Source organism: Arachis ipaensis, chromosome B09, assembly GCF_000816755.2.
Source record: "Arachis ipaensis cultivar K30076 chromosome B09, Araip1.1, whole genome shotgun sequence".
Lineage (NCBI taxonomy): Eukaryota > Viridiplantae > Streptophyta > Magnoliopsida > Fabales > Fabaceae > Arachis > Arachis ipaensis.
This window is the reverse complement of record NC_029793.2, coordinates 12,345,351-12,354,168: the sequence shown is the minus strand read 5'-3', so window position 1 is coordinate 12,354,168 and position 8,818 is coordinate 12,345,351. Positions and strand designations below refer to the sequence as shown.

The following is an 8,818-nucleotide window of genomic DNA, read 5'->3' as shown; positions in this document are numbered from 1 at the left end:
ATGACTTGACCAATAAAAATTTATGCATAAGAACACGAATACAATTTATGCTATATAAACCAAACTTTTGTATATCTTTTAAATTAGTATAAAAACACCTTGTAAATTGATATGAGACAATATAAAAAGTTAGAGTGATGCTTAGTTATCAAATATGGCTTTAGTACCTCTATTTATAACAACTAGAATGAGGTTGCGCGATGTACGAGGCGGTAAATTAACGATAGTATATGATAATAATTAAAAATTATTATATTTTATAAAAATAAATTAAATATGTGTAAATTAAAGTTAAATTTAAAATATATTTTATTTAAAATAATTTGTAGTACAAAAGATTTGAATGCTGGAGTTGTATAAAGTGATATTTTTATTTGGTGGTTTGATTTTTACATTTGTTTTAATCGATGGACTTAGTCTTCTTATGTGATGCTCGTCCTCCTTTTTTTTATTGGTTGTTGTTAGAATTGTTGCTTTCTTCTTTCTGTCGTAAGTTATTGTGAAGACATGTTCTTTATGAATTGTTGAGTTTGATGCACTTTCTATTGTGTTGTTTGTTCCATCTTTGTATGTATGTTCTTCTTCCGAAATTGTGTCTTAAATTTGTATGGTTTTCTTTCTCCTTAATCTCTTGATGGAGTGGTGCTTCAATGTCGTTATTTTTCTGGAATGTCATTAGATTTGAAGCAGTTGTACCCAATAAGTTTTTTGCTTCACCATCAAATAGTACAAAAATTGTTGTAACACTTTGATCTAAAACCTTTAATTGAATTTTGAACCTAAAATAAGTATTGAGTTAATAACTAATAATTTGATAGATGAGATTATGAAAAGTATATAGAGTTACTCTATTGTTGGATATTGTGGTGTTTGATTACATGTGCCACAAATGTAATTGTTTCCTTTTTTATATGCTTTCTTCTAACACTTTTTACATTTAACATAGTTCCATCCAAATTTATCATCAATTTGGTTTATAGTTGCTAAAATTGTGAAGATCTTTTACTATTCCAATATTTAATTTATGTTATTATTAGGTATATGATATTTGAGTAAGTATGAATGTATGATGCATGTTGTGAGTTTTTTTTTTGTCATACCTGATCATCAGATTCTCATTGCATGGCCATTAGATCTTTGATAGTTATTCGATTTCTAATAATTCTGCTCTGAAAGAATGATGCTCTATTGAGTAAGTTTGAGATGTGTAGTTAAAAATAATTTTTTTTTGCTAAATTTGATATTATTTGAAGGAATAGTGATAAGAGATTTATATAAGTAGTTTAAATAGTATGGAATTTGAATACTTATAACGTAAAATTTATTATGATTAATAATATAATTATGACATTTGTAATATGGATATTTATTACCTTTAGTGAGTTATTTATAAAAATTAAGAAATTAATTGTTGGAGTTATAAATTTATTGTATTGTTTATAACGGTAAGATATAATAAATATAGAAATATAAATTAAATGTATTTGTAGGTTACAAATTTATTGTATTGTATTTTTTATAGAATGAGGTTGCGCGATGTACGAGGCGGTAAATTAACGATAGTATATGATAAATATTAAAAATTATTATATTTTATAAAAATAAATTAAATATGTGTAAATTAAAGTTAAATTTAAAATATATTTTATTTAAAATAATTTGTAGTACAAAAGATTTGAATGCTGGAGTTGTATAAAGTGATATTTTTATTTGGTGGTTTGATTTTTACATTTGTTTTAATCGATGGACTTAGTCTTCTTATGTGATGCTCGTCCTCCTTTTTTTTATTGGTTGTTGTTAGAATTGTTGCTTTCTTCTTTCTGTCGTAAGTTATTGTGAAGACATGTTCTTTATGAATTGTTGAGTTTGATGCACTTTCTATTGTGTTGTTTGTTCCATCTTTGTATGTATGTTCTTCTTCCGAAATTGTGTCTTAAATTTGTATGGTTTTCTTTCTCCTTAATCTCTTGATGGAGTGGTGCTTCAATGTCGTTATTTTTCTGGAATGTCATTAGATTTGAAGCAGTTGTACCCAATAAGTTTTTTGCTTCACCATCAAATAGTACAAAAATTGTTGTAACACTTTGATCTAAAACCTTTAATTGAATTTTGAACCTAAAATAAGTATTGAGTTAATAACTAATAATTTGATAGATGAGATTATGAAAAGTATATAGAGTTACTCTATTGTTGGATATTGTGGTGTTTGATTACATGTGCCACAAATGTAATTGTTTCCTTTTTTATATGCTTTCTTCTAACACTTTTTACATTTAACATAGTTCCATCCAAATTTATCATCAATTTGGTTTATAGTTGCTAAAATTGTGAAGATCTTTTACTATTCCAATATTTAATTTATGTTATTATTAGGTATATGATATTTGAGTAAGTATGAATGTATGATGCATGTTGTGAGTTTTTTTTTTGTCATACCTGATCATCAGATTCTCATTGCATGGCCATTAGATCTTTGATAGTTATTCGATTTCTAATAATTCTGCTCTGAAAGAATGATGCTCTATTGAGTAAGTTTGAGATGTGTAGTTAAAAATAATTTTTTTTTGCTAAATTTGATATTATTTGAAGGAATAGTGATAAGAGATTTATATAAGTAGTTTAAATAGTATGGAATTTGAATACTTATAACGTAAAATTTATTATGATTAATAATATAATTATGACATTTGTAATATGGATATTTATTACCTTTAGTGAGTTATTTATAAAAATTAAGAAATTAATTGTTGGAGTTATAAATTTATTGTATTGTATTTTTTATTTTTTTATTTGTATATTTTATTTTTTTGTTAATTTGAAAATAATAGTTGATTTGGCAAGAATTGAGTAGTTGATTCTAAAATTTTGTCAAGTAAACGATATCGCCGACATGGCATTAGTAGGAGGAAAGAAATGTCTTAAATGTAACGTGGGTAAACTTATGCATTTACTTTTATATATTAAGAATAGATTATTATGACATTTGTAATATGGATATTTATTACCTTTAGTGAGTTATTTATAAAAATTAATAAATTAATTGTTGTGGTCATAAATTTATTGTATTGTTTATAACGGTAAGATATAATAAATATAGGAATATGAATTCAATGTATTTGTAGGTTACAAATATATTGTATTGTATTTTTTAGTTTTTTATTTGTATATTTTATTTTTTTGTTGATTTGGAAATAATAGTTGATTTGACAAGAATTGAGTAGTTGATTATAAAATTTTGCTAAGTAAGCGATATTGCTGACATGGCATTAGTAAGAAAAAAAAATGTCTTAAAAGTAATGTAGGTAAATGCATACATCTACTTTTATATATTAAGAATAGATAGATAGATAGATAAAGGGTAATATTAGAATATATTTTACCTTAGAGAATAGTCTCATTTGTTTCGCTGGTATAAATGGTTGTCATCATCAATAAATAATGGTGGTCTATTGAGGGACAAGGTAACTAGATGATGATTCAACATATTTAAATCTTCTTCTCTACAATCTTTATTAGGAAGCTCAACTCCTTAAAAAATATATTTTGATACCAATTCAAATGGCTAAAAACATATGAGAATAAGATATTAAATCATGTTTTGTGAGTAAAAAGCAAGGGCCCAGAAACCAGAATCATGTATTTTTTCACAATGTTTTAAATCTAAATCGGCCAGTCTCTTGCAATACGACACATTAAGCTTCATCAGCTTCTTACATCCACTTGCAAGTGCTGCTAGCCCATCACCTCCAATATATAAGCAATTTGTGACAACCCAATGTCTGATATGTTTGTGCACAATCCTAACTTCAATCTTAAGAGTTCTAAACACCCAGATAGGTACTTAAGTCTAATTACAGATACAAGAAATTTACCAATGTCATTGATGCCAGAGCAATCAGTAAGATCAAGTTATGATAAATACACTTCTCAGTCACCATGTCACAAACTCGAGTAGTCGAGTTAATAATCAAAATGACCCCTAAAATTTAATCTCCGATTCAATTTAACTCTCGAATTTTCAATTGACCCAAATTATACCCAAAAATTTTAACGCGTGCCTCAAGTTGGCCCTTTCGTCCATTTCCGTCCCCTTTCAGTGATGAAGGAACAGAGAATTGGGTTTTTGAAATATGACGTCATTTTTCTTGTGCCACTGCTAGGTGTCAACTAAATTTGCCACAGAAGGACCAACTTGAGACACGCGTTAAAATTTCATGGTACAATTTGGGTCAATTGAAAATTCGAGAGTTAAATTAAATTGGTGGTCAAATTTCAAGGACTATTTTGAGTATTAACTCAGGTATCTCTACAAGATCCACATGTCCACTAACTAGAGATATTAAGCCAGAGGAGCCAATACAGTTGCACCGTGATACATATATCTGTCTCTATGCTCCACACAACTCATCAGGCAAACTTCTTGAAACTTACCTAAAGTTCCCCTTAAGAAGTGGACATCCATTTTCAAGATACTGCAATCCAACATCATCCACTAAAGAGCAGCCCACCATAACAACTACCTCTAGAAATTATTCAAAAGATAATTTTAAAAAATATTTTATGTAGTAATTTTAGTCATCCAATCATAACTTCACCTCTACACTCTCAGGAGTAGCAAGAATAGAACTCCATGACCGTGTAAAGCAGCAAAACATAAACACAAAACCAAATATAAGTGGAATAACCGAATAAGGTGACGAGTTAAAACAAAAAAACCATATCAGCAACTGCCATTACTGCATATACAAGTACAACAACAATACATTGTCCTTAGTCAAGAAACAACAATAGTTTTTTATTTCCCATTCCGATATATACGAAACGAAATGTTTTCTTCATTTATTCTAAGCATGAAAAATAAGAGAACATAATGTTTAACACTGTTCAATTCAATTTGCTTATGATGTTCTTTAAATTAGAAGTAAAAAAGAAAAGGTGATTACTGTACCACATAATACACAGGTTTCTACCAAAAAGAGACTAGAATAGATTACTAGGAGGAAAGAAAAAGATATATTGTAATGTGTCATATGCACTTAAAAAAAATTAGTGAATCTTAAGTTCTTTACAAGATTTTTTGAATTGTCAAATAGAGAAGAAACAAAAAAAAAATCAATTACCAAAGAACCATATCATTCTAAATGGCAAACCCTAAATTACTATAGAGCTACCCAAATTGGTGGAGGATCAATCCTATTTGCACATTGCATAAGGCTCTTAACACATTTCTCTTCAAGATTGGAAACACCCCAATCATGTCCACCATACATGTAGTCCAAAGTCATCTCTTCCCACCTATCATCTGTGAAGTAGATTGAGTTTGCTTCACACCCCAAGCAAACTTTAACATCCATTGATAAAGACTGATTAGCACCCAAGAACAGATCTTTATCATGTAAAGATCTCATTTTTTTCCACTTCTTGTTTCCAATATCAAGTTTATAAACAGTAAAATACTTTGTTCTATAAGGACAAATCAATGGTTGTGTATCCTCATATGATAAAAGATCTCCTTCTTCTACTACCAACCTGTCATCATTCACAAAATTCCCAATAAACCTTATCACCAGCAAGATTTCTTCTACAGATATCACCAAGTACAAATTTCTTGAGAATTTATCTCCTAAATATGGTTTCTCCTCTTCATAATTCGGCTCCACAGTTGGTGTTAGAAGAATCACTCTTTAAGAATTTTTCCACAAATATTCCAAACTTCTTAAAGATTTTCTCGTAATTCGGCTTCACAATTTGGAATATTTGTGAGAAAATTCTTAAAGATTGATTCTTCTAACACCAACTGTGGAGGCGAATTATGAAGAGGAGAAACCATATTTAGGAGATAAATTCTCAAGAAATTTGTACTTGGTGGTATTTGCAGAAGAAATCTTGCTGGTGATAAGATTTATTGGGAATTTTGTGAATGATGACGGGTTGGTAGTAAAAGAAGGAGATCTTTTATCATCTGAGGATACACAACCATTGATTTGTCCTTATAAAACAAAGTATTTTACTGTTTATAAACTTGATATTGGAGACAAGAAGTGGAAAAAAATGAGATTTTTACATGATAAAGTTCTGTTCTTGGGTGCTAATGAGTCTGTATCAATGGATATTAAAACTTGCTTAGGGTGTGAAGAAAACTCAATCTACTTCACAGATGATAGGTGATAAGAGATGGTTTTGAATTACATGTATGGTGGACATGATTGGGGTGTTTTCAATCTTCAAGAAAAATTTGTTAAGAGTCTCATGCAATGTGCAAATAGGATTGATTCTCCATCAATTTGGATAGTTCCATAGTAATTTAGGATTTGCCATTTAGAATTATATGGCTCTTTTGTAATTGATTTTTTTTTATTGACAATTCAAAAGATTATGGGATAGTGTGATGTGGATAATTAAGGACCTGCTCAGCGGGCCAGTTATAGACCATAGACATCATTTCTCCGCAATCATCGGCACTAAAGTACATTCCTCTTGGCCTTCTAAACAATCCACTATAGTTCTGACATACAAGTCCAACTGTTGGAGTGTACACTACTGGTGCATATTCCTCAATGTTCGCAATCAAAACCTGACCATGTAATACATGTCACTGAAGTTAATCCCATTCCTTGGATAAAACAGGATAATTAATATGCATCAATACATCTTTAATTACAAAGAGAAGTAAACACGGCAAGTTTAATTTTCCAATTTATGACTGGAAAGGAACATACAAACGAATGATATGGCTCAAAACCACATGATGCAGCATCAACTGAATTCCAGCCGGGCACCGCCCGTGCCCCGAGGGGGTGGTTAGAGTTTAGGGTTTAGGTTGCCTACATTACAAGCGGCCCTTCCCTAGACCGTGCATACTGCATAACACCAGATGCTTTGCACCGGACTGCCTTCTTACTGTGACAAGATACCCAACAGAACTGTACTTCTTTTGTATTAACGTAATACACAAACAAGAATGCAGTTTGCACTTAATTTGACCGAAACTAAAAGTTGAAACTATTAGATGCCAAGATTAAGACTAGTATTACCACTGAATTCAATAAAAATAGAAGTTGATCAGATAGCGCTTAGACACACACAGAGACAGAGAGAGAGAACTGAGAAACGTGATTTTTCTGTTCGAAAAAAAAAAATAATTTGACAACACGAACACACCCTATAGTTACTGAATCCATATGCTATTACAACTCATAAGCAAGCAACTATGAAGAATTTTATGGTTGTTCGGATGAAATTAATAAGTCATCTAAGCTAAAAGTAGCTCCCAAAGCAATGAATCCAATTTGATTAACATCATAACGATTAACAAATTTAAGATCGAGAATTTAAGAGTATTTATACATACTTTGTTGAACCAAGGATCGTGGAGAATGTCGAGGCTGCGCTTGTGGATGATGGTAGGGCGGTTCCCTTCCGTGGTGGTGAAAGATCGGTGCACCCCGGCGGTCACGTGCCTCTTGAGTCGTTGGAAGCACGACAACGAAAGGCGCACGTGGGTGGAGAAGATCAGTATTTATGGGTGAGATGAGAGAAGAGAGATCCAAGTCAGAGTGTGTAGAGGTGAGTGCGTCGTCAACATTAATACTCAAAATGATCCTGAAATTTGACCACAATTTAATTTAATTTGAAATTTTAAGACGTAGTTTAAGTTGGCTTTTCCATCTATTTCTGTCATAAAAAAACTGACGTGGCACATATAGTTAATTTCTAGCAGTTTTAACGATGCAGCAAAATTTTTGTATGCATTAATTTAGTCTCTAATAATTAAAAAAAAATCTAATAACCTCCATTTCTCTCAAATAATTGTGTTTTTGGTGAATTGGGGAGCAGAAACAAGCCTTAGGTAACTCTAGCAGCTAAGTCTTAATCTCTCCAAAATCTCACCTCAGTCTCTCAACTCTCTCGTCTCGTACTCACACACTCCGGTCACAACAATCAACGCACTCACACACTGATTGCCACACGCATAGCCGGAATCTCATCGTGACTTTTGGTCCCTGTTTTTGACCTCCTATCATATCTTCTGGATCTGCCTCTTCTCGTGCTTCTTTATTCTATTAGCCTTTGCCATCCTCTACTTCGGCCTCTGAGTTACCGTCGTCGTCACAGTTGTGAGTCAGCATCTGCCTCTACTCTGGCTCTGCGTATTCTGATTCTTCTTCGCCGTCGCGGTGTTCGGATTGGCCGTCTGCCTCCACTCCTCTTCTAAATCTTCCGCTGTTTGTGCTAGGAAATTTTGGGTGATCCTGATCTGCATAATGCTAGGTAAACAAGTGTGAAAAGCTTCCAACTTGGCCTACAGCAACACCATGTGCGCACAGAATCGGCGAGACTTAAACTCACTTTCTGAAATTAGACTTGTTCTTGTATGGATACCTGGAGGGAGAGCTCAGTCTCTAGGAGTCGACGCCGAGTTATTATCTTCGGTGCCGACCTTTAAGCCTTGTGACAATCCGAGCTTTATTCCAAGAGGGTGTCCAATTGCGTAGAGCTTTGAGCAAGAAACAGGGGGGGAGTGTACCTGCAAAGGCACTCCGAAACTTAAGTAAGTATTGAGAATTCAATGTGTCTTTAGGATAGAAGATCATACCTTTTGTAGGCGAAGATGTATTAGTCCGTTATGATTCTGCTTTATTGCATGTATTAAAGAGCAATAATAAAGTGAAACGTTAGGTTGGACGTTTCATTTTTATAAATCAGCCCGTTAGGCTGAGTTGTAACGTAAGTGGCCGATTAATGGCGTTGAATGCCGATTAATGACTGTAATGCCGAACTATAACGCTAGTTTTCTGGGTAATAATGTGAATAATGT

The 8,818-nt window shown here is 32.1% G+C and overlaps 1 long non-coding RNA gene across 1 annotated transcript; it reads right to left on the bottom strand.

Moving 5' to 3' along the window:
- On the bottom strand, positions 4,780–7,571 carry LOC110266631. The gene is made up of 2 exons (XR_002354077.1): positions 7,352–7,571; positions 4,780–6,574 (listed from the first exon to the last, which is right to left on the bottom strand). It is a non-coding gene; the product is annotated as an uncharacterized LOC110266631 (long non-coding RNA).